Here is a 14894-nt window from a genome sequence, read left to right as displayed (position 1 = left end):
CTTCTAGAGGCGGGGTCATGTGGACTTAGGATTAGTTCGCGGAAGTTGGAATCACATAAGTTTTTTTTAAAAAAAACGATAAAATCAGTACTTATAAAAAAATATATTTAACCTTTTTTGTATGATTTGTTATTTATTATACAAAAGTATGGTATTTCATTTATACTCTCGAGTAGTAAATAAAAAGATCATGATCTCTTGAGATTTGGATGAAGAAGCCATTGCTACTTTCATCTCCATCTCAAGTGAAGGCCATTGTCACTTCAATGGTCACATATATTTTTCTTTGGTGATGTCGGTGGATGAAGAGGCCATAGCCTCTTCAGATAAGGATAATAGAGGTAATTTAAATCGCATATGAAAAGAAGGAGGACAATTCGGTTCGAGTTTTCAAACTGAACTAGTTCAGTTCAGTAATATATTGAATAACAGAACGGTAAAAAATTAAACCGAACCGAATACCATTAGGATGATAATGATAATGATAATGATAATGATAATGATAATGATAATGATAATGATAATGATAATGATAATGATAATGATAATGATAATAATAATAATAATAATAATAATAATAAGAAATAAATCCAAATATCTAATCCCTAATCGCAGACCGTTCGTCTGCTCTAGCAATCTTGCCTAGCCTGCAAATCTGCAATAGAACATGTCTCACATGCTACCATCACCTAAGGTTATATGCTTGCATATGTGGGAGTCTTTCCCTCTAAGTCAAATTTAGGCGTTCAACATAATTAATGCATCAATAAAATTGGAACTCATTTTTTGTTGTATGTCTGTGAAATATGACTTTATGACGCTCAAAGAGAAAATATTACATCTGGGAGTTAATGTGACAAATACAGTTATATTCGTGTATTCAGTATTCATACAACTCGTGAGGTCAAATCGTAGATAAACCCTTAATAGTTTGCCTATAATCTTAATCTAGAACTCGGGTAAAGATATGAGGTCGGAGGATTCCAAGTTGTAGTGTGGTAGGTAGAAGTGCCAAAAAGTCTCCTCCCCCCCCCCCCTCTCCCCCCCCCCCCCTCCCCCCTCCCCTCTGTGCATTTGATGTGGTATTTATAGTGGAGGAAAAGAGAACACATGTCGAGCCAGTGTCGCAAATGCAACCGATTGGCTCGAGAATAGTGCCCTTCTAGCCACGTATATTGATATTCCTGACTACTACCCAACAAGTGATGTGGTCGGGTTACTATTAGGAACTTAGGTCCAAGTCCATAAGTTCCTCGGTTCGGGATTGAGGTCCAAGTCCATAAGTTCCTCGGTCCGGCATAAGTTCCTCGGTCCGGGATTGAGGTCCAAGTCCATAAGTTCCTCGGTCCGGGATTGATCTCAGGACACGAAGTACTACTGCGATTATTGTTTAGTTCAGGCGACACGTTTAGGTCGAGAATATCAAGCTAACTAGCCGATCAATGTCGGGAATGATTCTTCGAGAATATCAAGCTAACTAGCCTTGTTTAGTTCAAGTGACGCATTGGTCAATGTCGGGAATGCGCGTTTAGGCCGGTTTGTGACACCCCGAAAATCATATCCTTTCAATAGGATTAATTGAGTAATTAATCCTAATTTATCCTTGTTGACTTTCTAATCAATTTCCTAAATTGATAGTCGGAGGACCTAAATTGACCAACTCCTTGGGTCATTGATTTAAATCAAAAGGGGTACCTTTAGCTTTGATGGTTGCACCTAATTCTTTGGGGTCTTCCTAAGCCTTTCTAGGGAAAGTAAGGGTATGATGGTCTTTTCCCCCCTTACTTGGTCTTGAAGCCTTACCCTATCAAACCTAAAGTTCATTTCCTCACTTTAGCAAGACAACTTTTCTCTCCCTTCTCTCTAAGAAACTTGGCTTCTTTCCCAAGCCAAGAAAGACCTCATCCAACCTTGCAAAGATTCATCCCAAGATCCCACTTTTCTATCTTCCAAGCTTAGGAAAGGGTAAGATCTAAAGTTATTTAGTGTTTTTAGTTAGCTTTAAGGTGTCTTTATCTAAGTTTGGTGTTTTCTTGTGGTTTGGCTTGTGTAAGAAGGCTGTGAGGAAGAAGAGCTTCAAAGTAGGGCCTAGGAGGGTTAGAGGAAAGAAGGTTTTGGTCTTCAAAGGTAACTCATGCTATACAAAACCTATTTTCTACTTGTTATTGATGATTCTTGACTTCTATTGATGATTCTTGATGTTGATGTGAGATTTGATGCATGATCTTGTGATAATGCATGTTTAGAGCTTGTATCTAGGTTTCTTGAATGCTATTCTTTGATCTATTCTTGGGTTCAAGTCATTTCCTTGTTGTATGTGAGATTTGGAGTGTTTTGGACTTGAACTTGACCTTGGAGATGAATTTCCCTGAAGGCAAAATTGTTGTGGCTCGGGTGTTCCCCGCGGGCGGAACGACGGGCGGATGTCCACCTGCCGCCCCACCCGCGGGTGGCAGGTATGTACCCGGCGGGGGGTACTGCGGGCAGGTAACCACCCGCGGTTCCACACGCGGGGTACATTAATGGTGGAGTGTCGGGTGTTATTTTCCTGTGTTTTCATCCTTTGGTATGTGATGTTTTGACCTCCTTGTGTTGGATTGTTGAGCTTTTGGGTGTCTCCTTGATGTTTCGTATGTCTATAACGATGTCCTAAGTTTCCATGTTAGGATTTGGTGTCTTGAATCGTGCTTATGGTCCAACTTTGTGATTCGTTGGATTTATGTGAGTCTTTGAGGTTCGCTGGAACCATTTTGGTTTACCCGTTTGATGAGCATGCTTGTTATGATGTCGTTGATGCTAGTATGTGTTGTTTGTCCATTCCTTTGAGGATTGGCAACTTGTGTTGCCAATCATGTTGATATTGGATTGAAGTCCATTGTTGTTGTTGAGTATTGTTTCATGTCTATCATTGAAACCTCTTGATTGCTGTCTATAATGTGATATTGTACATTTGTGTACCCGTTGTTGATGCTTGATTGGGCTATTGATGAGCCTCAATCCTCTTGATGATGACTATGTGTGATTATGATTGAGATTGGCGGTATTGTGACTTAAGCTTTGCTCACGAGATCGGCAATATGTTACTATGATACTTAATGATACCCTCGTGTACTGAGAGATCGGCGGTATTGATTGGCGGCAGATTGGTGGGGGACGACGGTCCCAGGAGGGATAAGGTTGGACTCAGAAGTACAGGGTGGCACTCGGAGGTACAGGTTGGAACTGAGATAAGGTCGGGGGTAGGCATAAGGGTGGTACTAAGGTATAAGGTTGGAACGTGAAACTTGTCATTATGTGTTGTGTTGTGTTAATTGCTTATGAGCATGTCTATTGAGAACTCTACCATTAAGATGGTAGGTTGTGTCTAATGTTGAGAATGTGCTTGTTGTCCTTGTTGACTTGTGTATTGTGGTTGATGATCGGTCTTTTGTTGAGAACGTGATGTTGTGTCCTTTAATGTTTCCCTCTCTTGGTTTTTTTTCCAAAAGGAGGGGGAGTAAATCCAGGATTAATAACTAATCCTCACAGTGCTCATGTTGCCCAAAAGGCCTAATTCATCTTCCCTTAAAGCTTGCTGGATTGCTCTAGGGGGGTGCTCGAACCATCTGCTGATTTCATTCTGCTTGTAAGCTTGCTTCGCCAAGATATCGGCCTAATTCATCTTCCCTTAAACGGTTTTGAATATATCTATATATTATGCTACTTAACGCGCATTGGTGGGTGACCAGCATCTCTCGCTGACGGGCATCTCTCGCTGACGGGTGTTATCCCTATGTTTTTCAGGTTATGAGTAGCTTGGAGAGCGCGCTAGTGGATCTAGATAGCGTAATTCTTGCCTTCCGTTTGATTAGACTGTTGGCCTGTGTGCCAAGACTTTGACGTTGTTATGGATGTTTCAGTTAGACTTAGCATGTGCACCTGTAGATATATGGGTGTGGCATAGCATTCTCCGTTTGTAGTTTTATGGCATCCACTTGTTTATGATTGATGTTTAGACTGTTTTTCAATGTGTTAACTGAAACTTGAAGGTACATAATTTTTGTATGAAGATTTACAATGCAATATAAATCCTGATCCATGGTATAACTAGAGCTGTAGAAACAGGCCGGCGGGGCGGGGCCCGCCAAAGCGCGGACTAAAAAGCCCACCAAAATACGGCCCTAAGGTAGGTTGCCCCGCCCCGCCCCGCCTTTAGCCCGCGGGCCTTGGCGGGGGCCCGCCAAATTTTAAAAAATTTAATTTTAAATAAAAATAATATAAAAAAGGTAATAAAGGTATGCTAAAATAATTTAGATAGTTTAAACATATATTAATACATTTGTAATTTTTTAAACACAATAATAACTACGGTGTAATAAATAATTAAATACATAATGTGTTAATCTATAAATCAATAACAAATCATTTATACAACGTACTTGATTTTATATATATATATATATATATATATATATATATATATATATATATATATATATATATATATATATATAAAGTTTGTTTACAATTCACTGTAAACTGTCACTAATTATATAATTAGTAACAGTTTACAGTGAACTGTAAACAAAGTTTATATATATATATATATATATATATATATATATATATATATACACACACTAATGTTATTAATATAAAATTTAATTTTTATACATTTGGCGGGCCCCTGCCGGACCGTCAAGCCCACCTCGTCAAAGTCTGCGGATTAGGCAGGGGCGGGCTAAAAAGTCCGTCAAAATACGGGTTCAAAATATCAAAGCCCGCCCCGCCCTTTTCGCGGGACGAAACGGGCTTACCCGGCGGGCTAAGCACGGCCCGTTTTGACGGCTCTAATATTGGTAATCCACACCACAATAAAATTTGCCTTCAATTGTATGGTGAAATACTGCATGTTAGTACTAATTCCACATTATGATGTATAACAAGATATACTATGTGTGATTATATATCATATAAAATGGACTGTTGTTGATTGAGAACTTAAGAAAAACCTATAATTTTATTATTTTATTATTAGGATAATTTTACGACATTATACATTTATACATTATTCATAAGTGTATCAAATTTGATGGAATTATACTATTTAAAAAGAAAAGAAAAGAAAAGAAAACCTCATATATGCTATAACTTCACAATTATATATGACACTAAATTTTTATATTGCATGTCTTTCATATAATGCAAAATTTATTTGCAAATGTTTTTTATTTAATCAATTACTCCATACTTTTTTAGTAAATTTAGTTAATTTGTAGATCAGATAACTAATGAACATACAAGGATTACAAGCAAGGCCAGGCTAGCTTGGAAATTTTATTTTTTAAAATGTGTTTTAATTTAACAAACATTTAAACTCATAACCTGTTTTCAAAAAAAAAAAAAAAAAAAAGCAAACTCATAAGCTACAAATTATTCTTTATTATTCTTTTCAACTAACCACCATAAATTTTAAATTAATAATGCAATACACACATGGTGAAAATTAATAAGTTATTGGACTTGGCGAAGCGCGCGTTTGTACTTCATATAGTTAACTTCATGTATTATAAGTATTTTTCTAATATGTCTTCAGTCTATAAAATGATAGGATCGATGCACCTACATACTGCTGAGAATAATGAATCAAAAAGTCGATTTAATATCCCAAAATAATATTTATATATACATACGAAAATATATAAAATATTATTGGATATATATATCCGAAATATATATACATATATACACACAAATATATATAAAATGGACCCAAAGGTTATATATATATATATATATATATATATATTGAAAAAGATATATCAATATATATCAACTAAAATTGGAACTAATAATCCTCAGATTATAAATTCAATCCAACGACAGAAACAAATATAAAGAGAGGATTTTTGCTTAGAAGCATAATCCAAACCAAAAGAAGAAGGAGATTGGCTTGTGTTTAGGTATAAGGTTTTTAGCGCGAATCAAGAGATCACTCTTTCCTTAAAACCTTATTTGAGAATTTAAGGGGAGTCTGTTGGAAAAATAGCATTAGAATGATATTTTGAGTGATTATTTTGTGGTACAAATATATGTGGAATCCACTTCTGATTTGGGTCGGGTCAAGGTGGATTCGGGTTCTTCGTAGTGAGACGAAGAATTTGATATAATGTATGCTCAAAATGGGTAATAGGTGAATGAGAAATTGATTCTCAAAGTGAACCTATTTGAGAGAAGTCAAAATCTTAAGATAGTTGCTAATTAAATTAGCAATTGTTGTGATTCGTTTGTACCTGAAATGTGCAAGGTTTTAAGCTTGATAGCTAATTAAAGAATTAGTTGTGATGTGTATCACGAAGGCATAAGCTTAAAACATGATTAAGCTTTGAGATAGCTTAAAATAATGATTTGGGATTCAAAGTGAAGTTTCGTGCTTTTGAGCACAAATTCATGCTTTGATTTTTGGACTCCTTTCGTGTAGCACCACTTTGGTGCTTCTAGCACGAGTCAATGTTATTTGGATTGATTCGTGCTGCACCGTTTCGGTGCTTGCGGACCATTCGGGTGTGATTTCTGGTCCCAATTTGTTAAACTTTCGGGTTTGTACGGACTTCTCCGTCACTCAGATATTTTTGAAACTGGTCGTTATGGTCGGTACGAATTAATCGGATATTAAGTTCGTGACCGTTGATATTATTTCGATAATAAATACGACCGTTTCAAACGTTATAATTCAATTTTTAAATTGAATTTATGTTGGTTAATGTGTCATGATGATGCTATTAAGTACCAACCTCCTATATAAGAGTGTAGTGGGAGTAGAGGTTTTTTAACTGCATAGTGAGAGACAACAAGTGAGGGAAGAACACGAGAGTACACAACACCCAAAGATAAGCACTTTTTTCTTCTCAAAAATTCTGTTCCTACTTCTTTCTTGCTACTGTGTTTTTACCGTGCTCTAGTTCGCCGGGTTCGTTCGTTTGGGTGCTCAAACGTCGAACCGTTGTACGTTTTATCTTGGGAAACCTAGGCCACAACGCTCCTAGCACTTTTGGGAGGTGGCAAATAAGGTTTTAAGGAAAGACAGGCACTTTGCCTAACTCGTACGAATCTTTCTTCCTTCTCCTTCTTTCTTGTTTTGGGATTATGCTCTAAGCAAAAATCCATTCTTTCTTGTTGACTTGGAATTATATCCAAGGTTTATATGTTCCTTTTTGCTTGATATATATATTGGTATATCTTTTTCGTAGATATACATGTATATATAACCTTTGGATCCGTTATATATATATATATATTTGTGTGTGTATATATATATATATATATATATATATATATATATATATATATATATATATATATATATATATATATATATATATATATATATATATATATATATATATATATATATATATATATTTCGGATATATATCCAATAATATTTTATATATATTTCGTGTGTATATGTATAAATATTATTTTACGAATATTAAATCGATTTTGGTTCATTATCACCAACAATCTTAAAACCTTATTATTTTCGATAATGAACAAGTCGATGGATTCCAAAAGCGTTGGATCCGTGAATGTTGCTCGTGGTGCACATTCAAATGGTCGGAACGGCAACGATGTTGCACATTCCGTGATGCCAGTTGATGGCAGCAACATTGGAAATGTTGTTTCCATGGGAGTTGCAATTGGTACCTATTGTGTTGCCTAGTGGATCGGCTAAAAGTCACGAAGGATCCTATGATGGTGTGACCACTACATGGTCTGAGGACTATGGTAATGTGACTAATGACTTCAACCGTAATCAAAGGAAACTTAAGGGAAAGCTTAGCTTTCAAGAAGATTATGAGAAAAAGGAGAAATGCCACTATGAAGCGAACCGTCATCCTGGTGAAAATGTTGAGGACAACTTCGCTATGCTTAAAACTTGTGGATGGTTGGACGAGTGAGGTCACAACCGAGGTACCCCGATGTGTGCTATGGACCACCCTTCGTGGAGTGGACGGTTGGAAAATGGAACAAGGCACACGGGTTGAAGGACTACTACGAGATAGGAATAAGGAATTTATTTCCAATGTAGTTTTTCCTATTTATTTATTTTTAATAAATGTTGTAGTATCCTTGTGATACATTTTATTGTTGAATAAAATGAATTGTTCCATTTGTGGGTATTGAACTTTGTATATTTTAAAATATTCTTGTGTGATATTTTTAATATATAAAAGATTCAATATGGGTGCGTAATGCATCATGGAGCATTATGTGGAAAATGATAAAATGGCGTAACGGCCGGAATGAAATGTAACAAGCGTGTTACATGTTGAAATCCCGTAACGAACTTCGGTTCAAGTTCATGTAGAACCATAAGGATTTCAAGGATCAATTTGTCAAAAATTGGGATAGCTATATAATCGTGAGCGTCACAGCTCAATTGTTGAATATTTTATTAATATTCTGAGAACGATTATATAAGCGTGATTCAACTAGTCGGAAGATTTGGTTGATTCGTTCTCGTTAATTGTGTTATAATTAACTTGATAAAAAATTCCAAATTATACTAGTATATTTAATTTGAGACAAATTGTATTTTGGTGAATAGTGCTTTTGTAGCACTAATGGAAAGTGTAATTTGGCACTTTGAAGTGCAAATTACAACACTGTAACAGTGCTATTAAGCACTAGGTAGAGTGCTTAATTAGGCACTTTCGGCCACTTGGTGGTTGCACCTGTAGGTGTTGAAAACTTAAGCATTTGGTGCTTTGGTAATAGCAATAAAGGTGCTAGGTTATGATTGGTTCTAATGCTAATCTACTTAGCTTAAACCTTTCGTGTGTGGCTAATTAAATTTAGCATTGTAAAGGTGCTATGTGATTAGCACGAAAGGAAGTTTGGTTAATTGTGTAATTAACCAATAATCCTAGTGCTAAGTAGCACTGGAATTATAAATTAAGCAACCGAATGTTGCTGTCAGTTTATAATTTAAAGCAATAGAGATTGCTTTGGAATCGGTGGGTTAGTTTGGTAGCATGTTTCGTGCTAAGCACTGATTCGTGCTTCAATTTTGGAAGCACTGATTCGGGTTGTGGCTTTTCGGTCAAAAACCGAATGGATTCGTGAGGGCTAATCTGTTAGCACCTACGAAATGTGTTAACATGTAACAAATGTTTATTTTTTATAAGAATAAAGAGAAAAACCAAATTAATCGTGGATTAATGCGGTTACGAACAATCGATGTGGTGAAAATGAAACACCTATTGGTGATTTCGGCGCAAGCATCGGTATCGTACTCGAGCGTACGACACGGTATTCACCTCGATCAAACGTTGTTGCCGAACATAAATATTAAGACGTTGATAAGTTCGGGTCTACCTCAAAGTATGTGGGGTGAGACATACTTTGGACAAGTAAGTACCTTTTAATTAAGGTTACCCACATGGAATTCTTACGAATTGTGGGTACGTAGGAAGTTCTCCTACTAATGCCTGAAATGTGGGGGTGTCTTGCCAAAGGTGTGTATTGGTTCTTAGTACACGAGTCCAAGAGTTTTGATGTACATAAGAACACGAAAGATTGATTCAAGAAATTCATCGTTCTTGGAAGATGTATTTTTGTGAAGGATCCATAAAGAACCTAGCACGTTGAAAGGAACTTTCGGTGTAGCTATGGTTGAAGGGTGTGAAAAAGAACCCGAGCTCAAAGCTGGACGTAGCAAGAGAGCTAGGATTGAAAAATCCTTTGGTCCAGATTTTCTGACGTACATGTTAGAGTGTGATGTGCACAATCTAACTTGTTTACTAGAAAATAAATTGGATTTTCTGACATGGTTGTTAGAAAACGAGCCTCGAACGTATGTAGAAGTGTTGACTTCTACAGATGGACCAACCCGAGAGAGGCTACCGAGAGTGAAGTAGATTCGATCTTAGAGAATCATACTTGGAATTGGTTGTTCTTCCTCCAGGTCGTAAGACCTCAGGATCCTAAGTGGATCACTAGTCGGAAGATAAAACCGGTTGGTTATATTGAAGTAAAATGGCTGGACTTGTAATTGTAGATTACATGTAATGCGAGTGCCACGGTTACTTCGATATATATTCTTGTGATGAGAATGAAATTCATTAGAATGATACTTGCCAAAGAGCTGTTTAGCGAGACTTGGAAGTTCATCGAAATGGATGTATCGCTTTCTTAATAGACATGGAACAACCTGAGGGTTTTGTGGCTCCGCGCTATGGAAAGAAAGTGTGTAATTGGTGAGATCATTGTATTGTTCGAAACAATTGCCTTAGTGTTTGGCATGTGAGGTTTTGATCATGCAGTGATGACCAACGAGTTTGGTATAAACGAAAGTGAAAGTGTGTCTATGTATTGCGTACGATAGACAGTGATATCACTACTTGTTTATACACGATAAACTCAACGTGGGTAGCAACGATCGAATGATCAATTCTACCAGGAACATGTTAAACTTGAGATTTGACATGAGAGGTGTGAGTTTGGCAGATTTAATCTTTGAGATTAAAATCGTGAAGATACCGTATGGTCTCGTGTTAAGCCAATCTCACTAAGTTTGATTGAATCCTTGTAAAGGATGATAATCAAGTGGCTTGGAGACGTTAGATACTAACGTACAAGTAGCCAATATTCACGGAGATTGTACTTCTCGTGGAGAATACATTCAGATTATTGGTAGTTTAATTGTATCTAAGGGGTTGTACTAGGCCGGATATTGCCTTTGCGGTTAACGAACTTGGTAGACATCCGAGTAACCCTAGTGTTACGCACTAGAAGGCAATAGTGAGAGTTATGAGATACTTAAGGTATGCTCGTGACTTTGGACTGCACTACGTGAGATATCTAGCTGTACTTGGAAAGTATAGCACGGATATCAAAGGATACTAAGTCCATTAAAGGCTACGTCCTTACGTAGGCCAGTGCAGTCAGTTGGACGGAAATTCTCGAAATGAATTTGTGATAGCTAAGATCCGACGGGATCAAAGCTGAGAGACTTAGACTCGTGTCACGAGCGAGTAGGCCGAATGGCTATGCCATTATTTCGAGAATGTTCTTAGTGGTGAACTCGTACCTCCAATTTGTGTGCATTGCGATAGTCAAGTCAAAATTGGTTAAGTACAGAGTTAAATGTGGAATGGTAAGTCTAGACTTATAAGTCGTAGATATAATACCATTAAACAATTTCTCACAACGGGGGTTATCTCTATTGACTACGTGATGTCAAAAGATAACGTAGCAGCCGCTAACTCGCTAACTCGAGGGTAAGCAAATGGTTGTGGAGAAGTTGGAACGAGGAATGGGTCTAAAGCCCTTGGACTAAAAGTTCTATAGTGGATACCCAACCTAGCTGGCACCTAGGTCCAATGGGACAACTAAATTATGGAACGGAGCGTGTCACTGTGGGGGTCTCGGACTCCCTACCACTCCTCGTTAGAAACAGTGACTCTCGTGCAAGGTTAGCATGTTGATGCTTTAATGATTTGAATGTCGGTTGACATGTGTGAGTATGTGGGATACTCGGAAAAGAATCACCTATGTGAGAGAGAAGTGAGGGTCGCTTCAAAGGAGAATTGATGGGCACAATTCTTCACAAACTCTTGCAGAACCAGAACGGTGACCCACAACCAAAATGGGCACACTCATGAGAACAGAGCATGGTTATAAGGTTCCTGTGTGAGACATGTCATCGTCTACACAAACGGCAGTCAGTTCAAAGACATCGCGTTCTACCGTATAGCCAGTAGAGTAAACATGTCCTCACAAGGGAAGGTTCAAAGGGTATAGTGATCCCTACCTATCCTATGCAATGATCGACCGTTGAACACAGTTGTTTCCGATTTCAAAATACCCTGAAAATCAATTTTCATTCATGTGGGGGATTGTTAGAAAAATAGCATTAAAATGATATTTTGAGTGATTATTCTATGGTACAAATATATGTGGGATCCACTTCTGATTTGGGTCGGGTCAAGGTGGATTCGCGTTCTTCGTAGTGAGACGAAGAATTTGATATAATGTACGCTCAAAATGGGTAATAGGTGAATGAGAAATTGATTCTCAAAGTGAACCTATTTGAGAGAAGTCAAAATCTTAAGATAGTTGCTAATTAAATTAGCAATTGTTGTGATTCGTTTGTACCTGAAATGTGCAAGGTTTTAAGCTTGATAGCTAATTAAAGAATTAGCTGTGATGTGTATCACAAAGGCATAAGCTTAAAACATGATTAAGCTTTGAGATAGCTTAAAATAATAATTTGGATTCAAAGTGAAGTTTCGTGCTTTTGAGCACAAATTCATGCTTTGGTTTTTGGACTCCTTTCGTGTGAGTCCTTTCGTGTAGCACCACTTTGGTGCTTCTAGCACGAGTCAATGCTATTTGCATTGATTCGTGCTGCACCGTTTCGGTGCTTGCAGACTACTCGGGTGTGGTTTCCGGTCCCAATTTGTTAAACTTTTGGATTTGTACGGACTTCTCGGTCACTCAGATATTTTTGAAACTGGTCGTTATGGTCGGTACGAATTAATCGGATATTAAGTTCGTGACCGTTGATATTATTTCGATAATATGTACGACCGTTTCAAACGTTATAATTCAATTTTTAAATTGAATTTATGTTGGTTAATGTGTCATGATGATGCTAAAGTACCAACCTCCTATATAAGAGTGTAGTGGGAGTAAAGGTTTTTTAACTGCATAGTGAGAGACAACAAGTGAGGGAAGAACACGAGAGTACACAACACACAAAGATAAACACTTTTTTCTTCTCAAAAATTCTGCTCCTACTTCTTTCTTGCTACTGTGTTTTGCCCGTGCTCTAGTTCGCCGGGTTCGTTCGTTTGGGTGCTCAAACGTCGAACCGTTGTACGTTTTATCCTGGGAAACCTAGGCCACAACGCTCCTAGCACTTTTGGGAGGTGGCAAATAAGGTTTTAAGGAAAGACAGGCACTTTGCCTAAATCGTACGAATCTTTCTTCCTTCTCCTTCTTTCTTGTTTTGGGATTATGCTGTAAGCAAAAATCCGTTCTTTCTTGTTGACTTGGAATTATATCCAAGGTTTATATGTTCCTTTTTGGTTGATATATATTGGTATATCTTTTTCGTAGATATACATGTATATATAACCTTTGGATCCGTTATATATATATATATATATATATATATATATATATATATATATATATATATATATATATATATATATATATATATATATATATATATTTGTTTGTATATATATATTTCGGATATATATCTAATAATATTTTATATATATTTTGTGTATATATATAAATATTATTTTACGGATATTAAATCGATTTTGGTTCATTATCACCAACAGAGTCGTCCCTTATTTGTTTATTTTTTATAATTTTGTTTATAATAATAATTATTAATATTATTATTGTTGTTGTTATATTATGAAATATGTATATATCTTTATTGATCATTTTGCATGTTAATCGCTAATATATAACGGCTAATTTTACCAAATGTCTTTTTACAAATCACTGATACAATCTGCTAGTCAAACCTGCGGCTAACGTAATATATTCGTTATCTGCTAATCGCCAATTGTCAAAATTGTCTATATGTAGTTTTACTTTTTACTTATTCTTTATTCTCGAATGTGATATGTTACGGTGGATTATGATAAAAACTGAATCAATTTTTTGTTTCTTCTCTTCTAATATAGTTAAGACTTGTGTGGCGTGGAGTTTTATTCTTGGAATTGATATACTGTTTTCCTTTCTTTAGTAATTAAGGAAATATTAGGGGTCATTTTATGAGTTTTATACTTCTTCCGTCCCATTTCATATATCTGATTCGATTAACAAAATTTGATTAAAATTATTTATAATTTTAATTTTGGTAATATTTAATTTAGTATTGGTATATAAAATTTATATATTTAGAAATTACATAAAAATATTATTAAATACAAAAAATTAAAATTAAAAATTATAAAAAAAATATTAAAAAAGGTTAATTTAGATTGACGAATAAATAACCAGGACTATGTGGTCCAATGGTATCCGGGTTGGACTTCCATTAGGAAGGTTATGAGTTCAAGCCTCAGTGGAGGTGTTATTAGCTCTTTGTGTTTCAGTAAGTTGAGAAAGTATATGAACAGATATTACAATGTAATAGAGCTAGTGACATTCAAAAAAAAAAAGATTGACGAATAAATAATAAATATGACAAATAAAATGAAACAAAAAGTATATTACTTTGAATAACCCTACATGTGTGTATTTGTGTATGTCGTCAGAGCTCTTATTGCTTATCTAATTAGGAATTATTTTAAGATATGTATGTCTCAATTGTTTTTTTTTTAAGAGATTTTTTTTCACTTTAAATCATTTGAGTATTGTACAATTCTTACATTCGACCACGACCTATCAATATATATATATATATATATATATATTTAATTAGTGTATGACTATCAAATTCTTTTAACATTTGATCATTTTAATTAACTTTTTGACCAGCGTAACCTTAACTAAACTCTCGTATGACACTCATATGAGTTAATGGAATTTGAGAAGCATGTAGTGCCACAAATGCAAGCTAAGTGGTCTTCTGGCTAAAACTGATAAAAATCCAGATAAGATTAGAAAGAAAATTGATCAAAATGACTAAATGTGATAAAAACGAACGAAGAAGAAACTCTGATATTTTGTAGGTTAACTGTATCAACACTTGCAGTGCAATAGGAATCGTAGTCCATCCATGGTATATGTACATTAAAGGTTCCACCGAGATTTGAACTCGGGTTACTGGATTCAGAGTCCAATGTCCTGACCACTAGACCATGGAACCATTTACGTAAGTTTTATTCTTGTTAGAGTTAATAGCAAATTTGGTCTCTCGACTATTAAGATTTCAC

The 14894-nt window shown here is 35.9% G+C and overlaps 1 non-coding gene across 1 annotated transcript; it reads right to left on the bottom strand.

Moving 5' to 3' along the window:
- Positions 1–14755: 14755 nt before the first annotated feature.
- Positions 14756–14827, bottom strand: TRNAQ-CUG. Its single transcript has one exon. It is a non-coding gene; the product is annotated as a tRNA-Gln (tRNA).
- Between the last annotated feature and the right edge of the window lie 67 nt (positions 14828–14894).

Source organism: Ipomoea nil, unplaced genomic scaffold, assembly GCF_001879475.1.
Source record: "Ipomoea nil cultivar Tokyo-kokei standard unplaced genomic scaffold, Asagao_1.1 scaffold1735, whole genome shotgun sequence".
NCBI classification, from domain to species: domain Eukaryota; kingdom Viridiplantae; phylum Streptophyta; class Magnoliopsida; order Solanales; family Convolvulaceae; genus Ipomoea; species Ipomoea nil.
The sequence above is the reverse complement of the archived record's forward strand: the minus strand, read 5'-3'. Positions and strand labels throughout refer to the sequence as shown.